Genomic DNA, 17,626 nt, shown 5'->3' with positions numbered 1-17,626 from the left:
ATGCAAAAAAGTTATTAAACATTGACTGTCTTCTAGGATCTTAGTGATATTATTATTTCAGGGTGTCTCTTAGAGACTAATTCTTCTTTAATAAGGGTAGAATCTTGTAAGTGAAATCTGAGGTTCCTTTAAAATTCTGTATATCCTATATTTTTTCTAGGGGCATTCTAAATTATGTTGTAGGTAGGCTAGAGGCCTGTTCATCAGTTTCTTAGATATTGGAATCTAGATAAAGTCCTCTCTATATGGATCTCTTGAATAATTTCATCTCTGGAATTCCTTCTCTGGAAGGAAATGAGCTTGTGGAAGTTTTTAGTCATTACCTTTACATGTGTAATTCCTGTCTCTGTAGCCTTTGTTTTCTTATCCCTATTCAATCTCCTGCTGGTGCCTTTCTGTTCCTTTCCTCCTTAGCCACTCATGTTTTTCCCTCAGGCGCTGCTGGGTGGATGCCAAGGAGGTTATAAGGGCACTTCTATGGGCAGTTTTCATCAGTGCTACTCTTCATTTGGAGGTTTAGTCACTCAGTCTTGTCCAACTCTTTGCGACCCCGTGGACTGTAGCCTGCCAGGCTCCTCTGTCCATGGGATTCTCCAGGCACGAATACTGGAGTGGGTTGCCATTTCCTTTGCTAGAGGATCTTCCTGACCCAGGAATTGAACCCAGGTCTCCTGTATTGTGGGCAGATTCTTTACTGACTGAGCTATGAGGGAAACTCTTCATTTAGAGAAAAGAAAAGTAAAACCAATGTTTCTAGTGGGGTAGACCAAAACAGTCATCTGAGCTAGTGCAGGCTCAGACCTATTGAAACAAGTAGTTAGGAACTAACACAATCTTAGAATATTTGCACTAGAAGGGCTTTAAATAATTTTTTCTAATAGTATACTGTAAAAATTATGTATAGAGATTCAGGCCTTGCCTAAGATGACACAGTGAGTTAGTGGCAGAGATAGACTGTACACCTAGATCTTCAGACTCCCATCACAAAGTTATATGAATTTGTAAATTACTTTCTATTTAGAATTGGCTGTCTAAAATGTGTCCACATCCATTATTTCAATCCCGGTCAGTGGTATACATCTTAATAAGAAAAATTGGATATTTAAATCTCAAACCTACTTTTGGACCAGCTAACTCTAGCTAAGCACCGTGTAGTCCTGTGTATTGCAAAGTGGACCAGTTTGTGCTACCATACTCCTCTCTGCTCATGGTGGTTCCAGCCACTTGTATAAGCAAAGGAAATGGATGGACTATGGGAACTGTTCCTTAAAGCTACATGTAGTTCTTCCATGGATTATAAAGGAGATAGTCAAGGAAAAAAGAAGTTAATTTCTCTAATCAGGAAAGTAACTTATCTAACCAGGAAATTATTTACATAACTAATTGCATAAAAATTTAGGCTTCTAATGTCCTTTCCACCATACCATAGAACTCAACCAACAACTTACTGGGTATATTAGTTTTCATTGCTGTACAATGAATTACAAGTTTAATAGCTTAAGACAATATACGTTATTATTTTACAGTTTTTGTAAGTTAGGAGTCAAGGTATGAATCGGCTCTGTTTAGGGTCTCACTCAATTAAAATCAAAATATCAGCTGGGCCCGTAATCTCATCTATGTTTTGGAGTCCTCTTCCAAGCTCATTCAGGTTGCTAGCAGAATGCAATGACTTGCAGCCATAAGACTGAAGAGCTCCGTGCCCAGACTGTATGTTCAAATGCAGTTCACATATGACTATTTGTTTCTCCAAGGCCAGCTGGAGAATTCTCTTGACTTCTCCTGTCTCAGATCTCTAGACTCTCTGTTTTTAAATAATAGGTTTGTTGGATTAGGTGAACCTCATCTAGGATAATCTCCCTTTTAATGAATTTAACCTGATTAGGGACCCTAATTACTTGTGCAAAATCCTTTCACCTTTTCCATATAACCCAACCTAGTTATAGGTGTGATATGCTATCAAGTTTGCAGGTCCTGCTCCCACTCAAAGGGAGTCTTGGGGATCATTGTAGACTTCTCCTTCCCCACTGGGTAATAGGACAGTCCCTTTGTATTAAAATATTGAAAACAGCAAACTTACCACATGAAGGAAAAATTATATTTCTAGCTTGTAAGCTTTTTTCCTCTTTAATTTTTAAATGATGTGTTTTTCTTATAGGAGATTAAGATATAACCCTAACTCAGAAATGGAGAAAACAGTTCTGCAGGCAGATTTAGTGAGCTGGGCTCCAATTCATTAACCAGCTCTTTTCGAGTATTGTTAAGGCTTGGGGTTGGTTGTTTCCAACTCCAGTTAAATACATAATAGATTATATTCCAGGTGAAAAAATTAAATGACTCCTATATTGCACTGTTTGAGCCTGCCGAGCATCTCTGGCAGGTATGGGATTTGATTCTAAACATGATTTTGCCCCTTCTACCATTTTGCTGGGGCTTCTCCTTTGCCCTTGGACATGGGGTATCTTTTTTTGGTGGGATCCAACATTCTCCTGTCAACGGTTGTTCAGCAGCGAGCTGTAATTTTGGAGTTCTCGCAGGGGAAGATGAGCACACGTCCTTCTACTCCTCCAGATGGAGAAGCTATATACAGTCAGCAAAAACAAGACCGGGAGCTGACTGTGGCTCAGATCATGAACTCCTTATTGCCAAATTCAGAATTAAATTGAAGAATGTAGGGAAAACCAATAGACCATTCATGTATGACCTAAATCAAATCCCTATGGCATACAGAGGAAGTGACAAACAGATTCAATGGATTAGATCTGATAGACAGAGTGCCTAAGAACTATGGATGGAGGTGCGTGACATTGTATAGGAGTCAGTGATCAAGACCATCCCCAGAAAGAGAAATGAAAAAAGGCAAAATGGTTGTCTGAAGAGGCCTTACAAATAGCTGTGAGAAGAGAAGCAAAAGGCAAAAGAGAAAAGGAAAGATATACCCATTTGAATGCAGAGTTCCAAAAAATAGCAAGGAGAGATAAGGAAGCCTTCCTCAGTGATCAATGCAAAGAAACAGAGGAAATCAATAGAATGGTGAAGACTTGAGATCTCTTCAAGAAAATTAGAGATTCCAAGGGAACGTTTCATGCAAAGATGGGCACAATAAAGGACAGAAAGAGTATGGACCTAACAGAAGCAGAAGATATTAAGAAGAGGTGCCAAGAATACACAGAACTACACAAAAAAGATCTTCATGACCCAGATAACCACAATGGTGTGATCACTCACCTAGAGCCAGACATCCTGGAATGAGAAGTCAAGTGGGCCTTAGGAAGCATCACTATGAACAAATCTAGCAGAGGTGATGGAATTCCAGTTGAGCTCTTTCAAATCCTAAAAGATGATGCTGTGAAAGTGCTGCACTCAGTATGCCACCAACTTTAGAAAACTCAACAGTGGCCACAGGACTGGAAAAGGTCAGTTTTCATTCCAATCCCAAAGAAAGGAAATGCCAAAGAATGTTCAAACTACCACACAATTGCACACATCCCACACACTAGCAAAGTAATGCTCGAAATTCACCAAGCCAGGCTTCACCAGTATGTGAACTGAGAACTTCCAGATGTTCCAGCTGGATTTAGAAAAGGCAGAGGAACCAGAGATCAATTTGCCAATATTTGCTGGATGATCAAAAAAGCAAGAGAGTTCCAGAAAAACATCACAGTTCAGTCAGTTCAGTTCAGTGGCTCAGTCATGTCTGACTGTTTGCAACCCCATGAACTGCAGCACACCAGGCCTCCCTGTCCATTACCAATTCTGGGATTTACCCAAACTCATGTCCATTGAGTCAGTGATGCCATCCACTCATCTCATCCTCTGTTGTCTCCTTCTCCTCCTGCCCTCAGTCTTTCCCAGCATCAGGGTCTTTTCAAATGAGTCAGCTCTTTGCTTCAGGTGGCCAAAGTATTGGAGTTTCAGCTTCAAGATCAATCCTTCCAATGAACACCCAGGACTGATCTCCTTCAGGATGGACTGGTTGGACCTCCTTGCAGTTCAGGGGACTCCCAAGAGTCTTCTCCAACACCACAGTTCAAAAGCATCAATTCTTCAGTGCTCAGCTTTCTTCACAGTCCAACTCTCACATCCATACATGACCACTGGAAAAACCATAGCCTTGACTAGACGAACCTTTGTTGGCAAAGTAACATCTCTGCTTTTTAATATGCTATCTAGGTTGGTCATAACTTTCCTTCCAAGGAGTAAGCGTCTTTTAATTTCATGGCTGCAGTCACCGTCTGCAGTGATTTTGGAGCCCAAAAAAATAAAGCCTGCCACTGTTTCCACTGTTTTCTCATCTATTTGCCATGAAGGGATGGCACTGGATGCCACGATCTTAGTTTTCTGACTGCTGCACTTTCAGCCAACTTTTTCACTCTCCTCTTTCACTTTCATCAAGAGGCTCTTTAGTTCTTCCTCACTTTCTGCCATAAGGGTGGTGTCATCTGCATATCTGAGGTTATTGATATTTCTCCCAGCAATCTTGATTCCAGCTTGTCCTTCCTCCAGCCCAGTGTTTCTCATGATGTCCTCTGCATATGAGTTAAATAAGCAGGGTGACAATATTACACCCTTCATGTATTCCTTTCCCTATTTGGAACCAGTCTGTTGTTCCATGTCCAGTTCTAACTGTTGCTTCCTGACCAGCATACAGGTTTCTCAAGAGGCAGGTCAGGTGGTCTGGTATTTCCATCTCTTTCAGAATTTTCCACAGTTTGTTGTGATCCACACAGTCAAAGGCTTTGGCATAGTCAATAAAGCAGAAGTAGATGTTTTTCTGGAACTCTCTTGCTTTTTCAATGATCCAGCAGATGTTGGCAATTTGATCTCTGGTTCCTCTGCCTTTTCTAAAACAAGCTTGAAGTCTGGAAGTACATGGTTCACCTATTGCTGAAGCCTCGCTTGGAGTATTTTGAGCATTACTTTACTAGCGTGTGAGATGAGTGCAATTGTGCGGTAGTTTGAGCATTCTTTGGCATTGCCTTTGGGATTAGAATGAAAACTCACCTTTTCCAGTCCTGTGGCCACTGCTGAGTTTTCCAAATTTGCTGACATATTGAGTGCAGCACTTTCACAGCATCATCTTTTAGGATTTTTTTTTTTTATCTTTTAGGATTTAATTCTGCTTTATCGACTATGCCAAAGTCTTGACTGTGTGGATTACAACAAACTGTGCAAAATTCTTAAAGAGATAGGAATACCAGAGTACCTGGCCTGCCTCCTGAGAAATTGGTATACAGGTCAGGAAGCAACAGTTAGAACTGAACATGGAACAACAGACTGGTTCCAAATTGGGAAAGGAGTACGTCAAGGCTGTATATTGTCACCCTGCTTATTTAACTTATATGCAGAGTACATCATGAGAAATGCTGGCCTGGATGAAGGACAAGCTGGAATCAAGATTGCTGGGAGAAATATCAATAACCTCAGATATGCAGATGACACCACCCTTATGGCAGAAAGTGAGGAAGAACTAAAGAGCCTCTTGATGAAAGTGATAGAGGAGAGTGAAAAAGTTGGCTGAAAGTGCAGCAGTCAGAAAACTAAGATCGTGGCATCCAGTGCCATCCCTTCATGGCAAATAGATGAGAAAACAGTGGAAACAGTGGCAGGCTTTAGTTTGTTGGGCTCCAAAATCACTGCAGACGGTGATTGCAGCCATGAAATTAAAAGACGCTTACTCCTTGGAAGGAAAGTTATGACCAACCTAGACAGCATATTAAAAAGCAGAGACGTTACTTTGTGAACAAAGGTCCATCTAGTCAAAGCTATGACTTTTCCAGTAGTCATGTATGGATGTGAGAGTTGGACTATAAAGAAAGCTGAGTGTCAAAGAATTGATGCTTTTGAACTGTGGTGTTGGAGAAGACTAATAAGATTCCCTTGGACAGTCTATCCTAAAGGAAATCAGTCCTGAATATTCATTGGAAAGAGTGATGCCGAAGCTGAAACTCCAATAATTTGGCCACCTGATGAAAAGAACTGACTCATTTGAAAAAACACTCTGATGCTGGGAAAGATTGAAGGCAGGAGGAGAAGGGAACGACAGAGGATGAGATGGTTGGATGGCATCACTGACTCGATGAACATGAATTTGAGTAAGCTCCAGAAGTTACTGATGGACAGGGAAGGCTGGCCTGCTGCGGTCCATGGGGTCACAAAGAGTCAGACATGACTGAGTGGCTGAACTGAACTCAAATTGCATTGGTAATAGAAAATCTATTTGATCTTGAAAAACGGAAATGATAATAGAATATATATAAAAGAAATAGATTTTAGGTTTTTTTCTCCCAAACACCATTTAGTGACTTTGAACATTAACCCTGTTATAGGCTTCTGTCTATATATCCTGGCCAATTTTCCTCTGAGAGTAGAAAGAAGGTTTTTTCTCATCTTTTGATATGTCTTTATAATATTACTACTAATGCTTTGCCATAAAATTAGTATATGGCTTCTTGTATGGGCATATCTTAAGTTAGGTTCTAGTTTAAGAAATATCTACCTACATTTGGTTCCTAAGCTGTTAAGATCTAATCTTTGGCTCCTTAGAGCATACTGGCTAATAGTAAAAAAAAAAAATGAATTATTTATCAGTAAGTGCCTGCCTCAAATGCCCACACTTCATAGACTATATGCTGGAGCAAATTGTTTATATTTATGAAAAGTGCTGTGTAAACCGTGTAAGTATAGAAAAAATATCAGTGCCACATGTAAGTTTACAATTTGCTTCTATTTGATCTGAATAAACTTTGGAGTATGTACTTTCCATAAACCTTGCTTAAAAATAGTTTTTTTTTAATTAGTCTGTCATCCAAAGTTCTCATTGAAGAGACAGGTTTTAAGGGTTGGCTAAATAGTTTACCCCATAGGGTGGGGGTGAATGGGGTTATGTGAGGTCAGTTTCAAAAGACAGTCAGTCAGCTCCTTCTCTCTCCGTTTATCTGATGACACACAGATTTCTAGTTACTGAGCCAGAGGGTCAGAAGATGCCTCACCGTCTCTGTCAATATTCTGGTCATATTAATCCATCATCTGCCCATCACTCAACCTTTTCCAGCTCAGGCTTTCCACCTGACTCATCAGAAGGGACTCAGCAGCAAACTACAAACCTCACTAAGATGCTAGCAACATTCCTTCCACTCTCAAAACCTTTGAACTTGTTTAATTTTGGGGGATTGGTCCAAGTCCGTCTCACAAACAAATGGGAAGGGGCATTCACATTCCATTTACTCAGTACAGCAGACTGTCCTTCACTATGGATCTTATCAAAAAAATAAACTTCAGTGAGGGAGGGAGGCACAGGATAGCTCGAAGGCCATCTCTAGTAATAGCTTGGCTTTTTAGGGTCATTTCTTGCTCATATAGGTTATAAGGTTCTAGCTTTCTTTTAATATATGTTCTGATACTTGGAAGAGATCCTGAAAAAAATCTCCCCACCTTTTAGGAATAAGACATTTTCAGTGGTTAAAAATGTGTATTTCTGGACTTTATGGCTATATGATACTTATTAATTATAATACTTAGGATCTCATTTATTTAACAATGTTTCTTACCAGTAAATTTCAGTTGAATTTCACTTTACTGTCCTCATTTTTATTCTAATAGTTTTAGAATAGAAGTTGAAGGAGGAAGATCAAGGTTTAATGTGCTCTTTCCTCTAAAACAGAAATATATTTTAAAATAAAGATTTGGATATTGCCAAATTATTTTCCAGGAAGTTGGCAATAATTTAGCCTTTTATCTACAGGTGTAAAATAACTATTTCCCTGCATCTTAGCCATTTTTAAAGTTTTAATCAATTTCATAGGTAGCATGTATACACTGCTATATTTAAAATGGATAATCAGCAAAGACCTACTGAACAGTACATGGAATCCTGCTCAGTGCTATGTGGCAACCTGGATGGGAGGGGAGTTTAGGGGAGAACGGATACATGTGTATGTATGACTGAGTCCCTTCACTGTCCACCTGAAACCATCGCAACATTGTTAATTGGCTATGCATGTTCACTTGCTCAGTCATGTCTGACTCTTTGCAACCCCATGGACTGCAGCCCACCATGCTCCTCTGTCCATGGCAAGAATACTGGAGTGGATTGCCACTTTCTGCTCCAGGGAATATTCCCTATTCAGAGACTCAACCTGCATCTATGTACATATTCTGCTTTGCAAGTGGATTTATCACTGAGCCACCAGGGAAGTCCAATCAGCTATACCCCAATACAAAAAAAAGTTTAAAGTAAAAAAAATTTCATAGGCAACGACTGAGAATAGCATCACAAAGGCTCAAAGATTTGATACAAAAAGCACGTTAGAATGTTGAGGTGCAGTTGAAACAGAAGGAGTGTGTGGAGGTGGTGAGAAATGAGATTAGATATGGGAAGAAACCAGATGGTTCTGGGCGATGTGAGGTGTGTGCTCACGTATGATGTTGAACCAAGGTTTTGGACTTTATCCTGAGGGAATAAGAATCACTGAAGGGTTTGAAGTGGAGTTGTGTAATCAGATATCATTTTAAGGGTCATTTTGGCAGCTGTGAGCAAGATGTATTAGAGGGGTTTCCAGAGTGGAAGCAAAATTCTTAGGAATTATTACTATATTCCAGATGGAAGATAACCTACACTCACACACACACGTACACACATGTACGCACACATACACACACACACACTTAGACACACATACACAAACACACACACACACACAACCAGCAAGGTTTAAAGAAAATCAGAGTGGTAGCTGAGGAAATACTTATTTCTGGTTCTGCCACTAAATTATTTTGTTTTTCTTAACCTCTTTAGTCTTTATGTGAGGTTTGAAGTTATAAATCTCAAACATATTCTTAAAACAGGAATTCTTGACTCCATGGAAACATTAAAATCCTGTGCTATTAAATGTGAAAATTTGCCTAAGAAATGGGTTGAGGGCATTATATATTTTAAAGGATCTTGTGGCATATTGAAAAAAGAGATACAGAAAGGACTACTTTGGTAGATTGATTTTTTTTTAAATGGCCTTAGTTTTCTACTCCTCCCTAATGCACCTTTTGAGATATGACTTTACATTGAAAGATGAGGTCTATTTTGCCACCCCCTGTATCTGGCCTGGCCTTGTGGCTTACTCTGGCCAATTTCATGATATGATAATATTTAGCTCTTAAGCCTAGACCTCAAGAAGGCTTCTGCTCTTCTCTTTTGTCTTTGGGGAATCTGCTACCAGAGGTTAATCTGCTGGCATGTGAGAGACTGGTTGTCTTAATGAAGATTATTTTAGACCAGCCTATTCCCATATGACCTGCCAACAGACACATGGTTGAGTCCCACTGGGCCCAACTGAAATCAGCAGAATCAGTCAGCCAACCCATAGACTCTTGAGCACCTATGTTTCTTATTATATGCCACTGAGATCTTATGCTTATTTGGTATTCCTATTGTACAGATAAATTATAAAACCAAATTAGAATGAAAATTATAATGATATATAACTTTTATGATTTTGGGAGACTTTAGGCAATCCAACAAAATAAAACAAAGTTGAACCCATGTTCCATCTTTTAATTCTAGGTTGTGCATTTCACCTCTTCTGGCATCTAAGTGATTGAATATATTGAATATTTCCTTTGGAATAAAAATTATAATCATCATTATTCAATATCTATAACTAATTCGTGCATTTCATTTTTAAAAGATAATTTCATTTATTTTAGAAACCTGAATACATACATTCTAAAATTGAAATTGCAACCTGAATTGAAATTGCCTATAGAGGCCAGGCATGCATCATGATTGATTGAGTGACTCATGCTTGGTACAAAATACTAGGCAGTAGGGGAGATTTGGCAGAGTGAAGTACACATTTCCAATCCTTTAGGTATTACATTCAATTTTTTAAGAATACTTTGCCAGCCAAAAACAACATACGTGTGGATCAGTTCAGTCCACAGGCTGCCAGTGGTACCTCTATTCTAAAATTTTGATTTCTGGCCTATGTTCAAGCACTGGCTCAAGCTTTAACTTTAATAGACTTGAGGCTGAATTTTGTGACTAAATAGGAATGAAGGGTGAGTTGTTTTTTGTTTTTTACTTCCTCCATCAATCTTCCTATAGTAATCAGTATATGTTAGATTGGTTCCAGCATCTTTCTTTTTTATTACTCATCCCGATGGAATAGAACAGAACTAAGTCTTCCAGAAAAGTAGGTAAAGCACCCTCATTCTGAAGGCCTATCTCTGGTTAGTACCTAGAAAGAATTATTGTGGCTGTGGTAAACCTAAAGCGCACTCTCCCTTTGGTATGAAGAAGAGGTTCACGGAGGTACCGACCTGGCACAAACTCCCAGTGCCTCATCACAGCTACCACAACCTACCCTGATGTAGGTCTTGTAAGCAGACTCCAAGAACTGGCTCTTCATATTTTTCACACAAGGTTTCAGGTTAGCTACGAGACATTTTTCTCCCTGAATATTAGAAGAGGTAAAAACAAACTTTGATTTAAATGTCCTTGTCCTCTTGAGCATGGTTCAGAGATTCAGGAAAATTGAATATCCAGCTTATTTAGAGTGAATTCGTTAACAATATATTTCAGAGTCCTTGCCATTTCGTTCCCTCTATCCCTCTCCTTACCCCTCACATAGATATATGCATATGTATGCACACACACAATAGCTCTGACAGCCACAGAGATTTTACAAAAGAAATTTTAAAAGTGGGTTCCCTAAGAAACACTTTTAGAGCTATGAAGTAGGAAGATGCAGAAAAGAAATGTTGAAGAAAAAAATTATTTTGCAATTGTATTAGTAGTTTTAATTGCAGAGTACTCTGGAGAGAGAATAATGGTGGCCACAATACCTACTGATTTAAGAAGCAATGTGGTAGGGTGCTGGTTTTCAAAGGCTCCCATGGCTTCTCATGGTTTGCAGAGAAAGGATGTTGTTAGCACAGAGTGTAACAGCTACTAGGTAAATAACTGTGTGTGGCATGTACACAGTCAGTCGTGTCTGACTCTTTGTGACCCCAGGGACTGTAGCCCGCCAGGCTCCCCTGTCTAAGGAATTCTCCAGGCAAGAATACTGGAGTGGGCTGCCGTCTCCTTCTCCAGTGGATCTTCCCTACCCAGGGATTGAACCTGCATCTCTTGCATCTCCTGTACTGACAGGTGGATTCTTTACCTCTTGTACCATCTGGGAGAGTAGTAAATATTAATACTTATTATATGGTTGACATTGTTGATATCAATCATGTAATAGAATTCTGTCACAGAATCCAGACAATCCAGATATAATTTCTCTCAATTTTATCAACTGCAGTTTGAGTAACCTTTTTATTCTTTGAGTTAATTAAAAAAATAAGTACATTTACTGCATCTATCAATAAAAGTCTGTTACCTATAACATTTAGTTTTTATTTAGTTATCTCTGTAGAGAGCAACTTTTGAATCTCCTGGCTGATTATGAGCAATTTATTCATTTATTTACTCATTCAAATAATATTATTCAGTGTTTTAGGCACAGTGCTGGGCATTTGAGGACTGTAATAAACTCATTTTCCTGTTATTATGGAATTTGTGTTCTAGTTGGGAGAAATATATCATTTAAAAATCATTAATAAATGAACAAATAAAAGGACAATTTCAGATTGTGAAAAATGCTATAAAGGAAATAAAGATAATATGAAGGAAAGTAAAGAAATGGGAATTGGAATGATTTCATTAATCCATGGTGAAATAAGTCCTTCCTGAACAAAGTAATATTTTTGCAGTCATCTAATGTTTAAGAAAAAACCACCTAGAGATCAATTTTCATTAATGACAGATTAATTTGTTTTCTACCACCCTTCCCACTGGGAATAACTATAAAGCTGGAATAAATAAAAGCAGTATATTTAATGGCATTAGAGAGATAGCAAGATAGTGAAGATGGGTAAGGAAATACCTAGAAATGAGTCTAATATTTGGCATTAGTTTTCCCCTTGAGGCATTTGCTGATTCATAAGTGGCAGCTGAGAAACTGAAGTTAAAACCTCGGCTTAGAGGATAAATTGAGCTGAGATTTTAGCAGTCTCTGGATGTTGCTAGTGTTTGGACCTCTCTGAAGTAGAGAGGCCCCGCTAAGCACCTCTTAGTTGGAAGTTTTTAGTTGTAACTCTGAAGGGCTGATACCTAGGAGAAAGAGTATGCTGTAATAAACCACCCCTCAAAATAATGGAGGCCCAGTCTTAAATTAGCTCAATGCCTGATTACATTATGGTGATCTCTTACTAGCCTAGTTGTGTGCCCAAAACAATTGTAAATCTTCTCTGATGAAAGATAACATTTTTCAGAGATTTCACAATATTTAGCATTCAGTCTAAAGTAACTAGATGTATAGAAAGATAAGAACTGAATGAAAGCCAAGAGAAAAAATCCTGTACAACAAAACATACATGTAGAAGGTTCGAATATTGAAATTATGATATTATCAAACTGGGAATTTACAGTAATATGATTAATATATTTTATAAGTTAAAAACAAAAGTATTTTGGTAGAGAAGTAGAAATTATAAAAAAATAATTGGTAGAATTTTTGGAAATTTTTGTCTGAAAAGGCAATAACTGAAATTAAGAATTCAATGAATGGTTTAATATCAGATTACTCACAGCAGAAGAGAGAACTGATTAACTGGAAGATAGATAAGAAGGAAATATTCAGACTGAAGCATAGGAAGGTGAAAGGGTGGAAAACATAGAACACATGTTATATGAAACATGGTGAAAATTTTCAGCATATGTAATTTTAGTCCCAGAATGAGCAGAGAGGGATAGGATTTGGCAAAAACTACACTTAAACGGATAATTGCTAAAAAAGTTTTAAAGTACATTTAGGAAACTTCAATCAACCCTAAGCTGGATGAATGCAAAGACAACTGTACTTAGAGATGATGTAATTAAACTGCTGAAAAACCAAAGAAGCAATATTGTAACCAGTTAGAGAAAAAAGACATAATTATCTACAGCACAGCAATAATTAGACTGACAATGGAATGGTCTCTTCAAAGTGCCAAGAGAAAATTATTTGCAATCTATAATTCTCTACTCAATGAAATGTCCTTCAAAAAATAAGCAAAATTAAGACATTTTCAACAAAAAGTGACAAAAGTTGTCACCAGCAAACCCAAGCTAGAGAACAGTAAAGGGTATTCTTTAGGCGAAGGAAATGATCATAAATGGAAGTATGGAGCCACAGGAAAAAATACAGAACTCTGGAGAGGGAAATTGTATGAATATATGAATATTGATGGGAAAAAAACAGCATTGGTTATGAAAGCATGAAAATAATCAAGTACTTCTTGTGAAGTATAATTATTTTATACACATGTTCTCATAACTGTGTGTGTCTTACATACTGTGGTATGTGGTAAATATGTGGTGTACCACATATGTACTATATACTTGCATATGTACCACATACTTGCATATGTGATACATACATATATATGTGTGTATACATATATTCTATACAGTGTGTGTACCAAAAATCTGTTCTAGTTACTATGCCTTCACAATTTTGTGGCCTAATATGATTGTAGCATATATTTTGCTCACAACTGGGGTGGGGATTGGCAGAGGTAGTTTCAGTTCAGTTCAGTTCAGTCTCTCAGTCGTGTCTGACTCTTTGCGACCCCATGTATCGCAGCACACCAGGCCTCCCTGTCCATCACTAACTCCTGGAGTTTACTCAAACTCATGTCCATCGAGTTGGTGATGCCATCCAGCCATCTCATCCTCTGTCATCCCCTTCTCCTCCTGCCCCCAATCCCTCCCAGCATCAGGGTCTTTTCTTTTTTTTTTTTTTAAAGCACTCAATATTGTAAAATTTTATTTAAACATTAACCCTTATTGCTTTAATCTTTTTTTTTTTAAATTTATTTATTTATTTATTTTTTTATTAGTTGGAGGCCAATCACTTCACAACATTTCAGTGGGTCCTGTCATACATTGATAAGAATCAGCCACGGATTTACACGTATTCCCCATCCCGATCCCCGCTCCCACCTCCCTCTCCACCCGATTCCCCCGGGTCCTCCCAGTGCACCAGGCTGGAGCACTTGTCTCATGCATCCCACCTGGGCTGGTGATCTGTTTCACCATAGATAGTATACATGCTGTTCTTTTGAAATATCCCACCCTCACATTCTCCCACAGAGTTCAAAAGTCTGTTCTGTATTTCTGTGTCTCTTTTTCTGTTTTGCATATAGGGTTATCGTTACCATCTTTCTAAATTCCATATATATGTGTTAGTATGCTGTAATGTTCTTTATCTTTCTGGCTTACTTCACTCTGGATAAGGGGCTCCAGCTTCATCCATCTCATTAGGACTGGTTCAAATGAATTCTTTTTAATGGCTGAGTAATATTCCATGGTGTATATGTACCACAGCTTCCTTATCCATTCATCTGCTGATGGGCATCTAGGTTGCTTCCATGTCCTGGCTATTATAAACAGTGCTGCGATGAACATTGGGGTGCACGTGTCTCTTTCAGATCTGGTTTCCTCAGTGTGTATGCCCAGAAGTGGGATTGCTGGGTCATATGGCAGTTCTATTTCCAGTTTTTTAAGAAATCTCCACACTGTTTTCCATAGCGGCTGTACTAGTTTGCATTCCCACCAACAGTGTAAGAGGGTTCCCTTTTCTCCACACCCTCTCCAGCATTTATTGCTTGTAGACTTTTGGATAGCAGCCATCCTGACTGGCGTGTAATGGTACCTCATTGTGGTTTTGATTTGCATTTCTCTAATAATGAGTGATGTTGAGCATCTTTTCATGTGTTTGTTAGCCATCTGTATGTCTTCTTTGGAGAAATATCTGTTTAGTTCTTTGGCCCATTTTTTGATTGGGTCATTTATTTTTCTGGAATTGAGCTGCAGGAGTTGCTTGTATATTTTTGAGATTAATCCTTTGTCTGTTTCTTCATTTGCTATTATTTTCTCCCAATCTGAGGGCTGTCTTTTCACCTTACTTATAGTTTCCTTTGTAGTGCAAAAGCTTTTATGTTTCATTAGGTCCCATTTGTTTAGTTTTGCTTTTATTTCCAATATTCTGGGAGGTGGGTCATAGAGGATCTTGCTGTGATTTATGTCGGAGAGTGTTTTGCCTATGTTCTCCTCTAGGAGTTTTATAGTTTCTGGTCTTACATTTAGATCTTTAATCCATTTTGAGTTTATTTTTGTGTATGGTGTTAGAAAGTGTTCTAGTTTCATTCTTTTACAAGTGGTTGACCAGTTTTCCCAGCACCACTTGTTAAAGAGGTTGTCTTTTTTCCATTGTATATCCTTGCCTCCTTTGTCAAAGATAAGGTGTCCATAGGTTCGTGGATTTATCTCTGGGCTTTCTATTCTGTTCCATTGATCTATATTTCTGTCTTTGTGCCAGTACCATACTGTCTTGATGACTGTGGCTTTGTAGTAGAGTCTGAAGTCAGGCAGGTTGATTCCTCCAGTTCCATTCTTCTTTCTCAAGATTACTTTGGCTATTCGAGGTTTTTTGTATTTCCATACAAATTGTGAAATTCTTTGGTCTAGTTCTGTGAAAAATACCGTTGGTAGCTTGATAGGGATTGCATTGAATCTATAGATTGCTTTGGGTAGAATAGCCATTTTGACAATATTGAGTCTTCCAATCCATGAACACGGTATATTTCTCCATCTGTTTGTGTCCTCTTTGATTTCTTTCATCAGTGTTTTATAGTTTTCTATGTATAGGTCTTTTGTTTCTTTAGGTAGATATACTCCTAAGTATTTTATTCTTTTTGTTGCAATGGTGAATGGTATTGTTTCCTTAATTTCTCTTTCTGTTTTTTCATTGTTAGTATATAGGAATGCAAGGGATTTCTGTGTGTTAATTTTATATCCTGCAACTTTACTATATTCATTGATTAGCTCTAGTAATTTTCTGGTAGAGTCTTTAGGGTTTTCTATGTAGAGGATCATGTCATCTGCAAACAGTGAGAGTTTCACTTCTTCTTTTCCTATCTGGATTCCTTTTACTCCTTTTTCTGCTCTGATTGCTGTGGCCAGAACTTCCAACACTATGTTGAATAGTAGTGGTGAGAGTGGGCACCCTTGTCTTGTTCCTGATTTCAGGGGAAATGCTTTCAATTTTTCACCATTGAGGGTGATGCTTGCTGTGGGTTTGTCATATATAGCTTTTATTATGTTGAGGTATGTTCCTTCTATTCCTGCTTTTTGGAGAGTTTTAATCATAAATGAGTGTTGAATTTTGTCAAAGGCTTTCTCTGCATCTATTGAGATAATCATATGGTTTTTATCTTTCAATTTGTTAATGTGGTGTATTACATTGATTGATTTGCGGATATTAAAGAATCCTTGCATTCCTGGGATAAAACCCACTTGGTCATGGTGTATGATTTTTTTAATATGTTGTTGGATTCTGTTTGCTAGAATTTTGTTAAGGATTTTTGCATTTATGTTCATCAGTGATATTGGCCTGTAGTTTTCTTTTTTTGTGGCATCTTTGTCTGGTTTTGGAATTAGGGTGATGGTGGCCTCATAGAATGAGTTTGGAAGCTTACCTTCATCTGCAATATTCTGGAAGAGTTTGAGTAAGATAGGTGTTAGCTCTTCTCTAAATTTTTGGTAGAATTCAGCTGTGAAGCCATCTGGTCCTGGGCTTTTGTTTGCTGGAAGATTTTTGATGACAGTTTCGATTTCCTTGCTTGTGATGGGTCTATTAAGATCTTCTATTTCTTCCTGGTTCAGTTTTGGAAAGTTACACTTTCCTAAGAATTTGTCCATTTCATCCAAGTTGTCCATTTTATTGGCATAGAGCTGCTGGTAGTAGTCTCTTATGATCCTTTGTATTTCAGTGTTGTCTGTTGTGATCTCCCCATTTCCAATTTTGTTAATTTGGTTCTTCTCTCTTTGTTTCTTAATGAGTCTTGCTAATGGTTTGTCAATTTTGTTTATTTTTTCAAAAAACCAGCTTTTAGCTTTGTTGATTTTTGCTATGGTCTCTTTAGTTTCTTTTGCATTTATTTCTGCCCTAATTTTTAAGATTTCTTTCCTTCTGCTAACCAAAAATATGGAACGCTTCACGAATTTGCGTGTCATCCTTGCGCAGGGGCCATGCTAATCTTCTCTGTATCGATCCAATTTTAGTATATGTGCTGCCGAAGCGAGCACCAGGGTCTTTTCCAATGAGTCAACTCTTCACATCAGGTGGCCAAAGTATGGGAGTTTCAGCTTCAGCATCAGTCCTTCCAAAGAACACCCAGACTGATCTCCTTCAGGATGGACTGGTTGGATCTCCTTGCAGTCCAAGGGACTCTCAAGAGTCTCCTCCAACACCATAGTTCAAAAGCATCAATTCTTTGGTGCTCAGCTTTCTTCACAGTCCAACTCTCACATCCATACATGACCACTGGGAAAACCATAGCCTTGACTAGACAGACCTTTGTTGGCAAAGTAATGTCTCTGCTTTTTAATATGCTATCTACGTTGGTCATAACTTTCCTTCCAAGGAATAAGCTCTGCTCAAATTGGAATCAGCTGGAGTGGCTCAAAGGCTGGGAAGCATGATCATCTGGAGGCTTGCTCTCATGTCTGGCAGTTGATGCTGGCATTGGCTGAGAACTTTCC

At 38.3% G+C, this 17,626-nt stretch overlaps 1 non-coding gene across 1 annotated transcript; it reads right to left on the bottom strand.

The window, feature by feature from the left end:
• Window positions 1–17,063: 17,063 nt before the first annotated feature.
• LOC122685650 lies at window positions 17,064–17,170 on the bottom strand. Its single transcript, XR_006338500.1, has one exon. It is a non-coding gene; the product is annotated as a U6 spliceosomal RNA (small nuclear RNA).
• Between the last annotated feature and the right edge of the window lie 456 nt (window positions 17,171–17,626).

This window comes from Cervus elaphus, chromosome 28 (genome assembly GCF_910594005.1).
Source record: "Cervus elaphus chromosome 28, mCerEla1.1, whole genome shotgun sequence".
In the NCBI taxonomy this organism is placed as follows: domain Eukaryota; kingdom Metazoa; phylum Chordata; class Mammalia; order Artiodactyla; family Cervidae; genus Cervus; species Cervus elaphus.
This window is presented reverse-complemented; position numbering and strand designations above follow the sequence as displayed.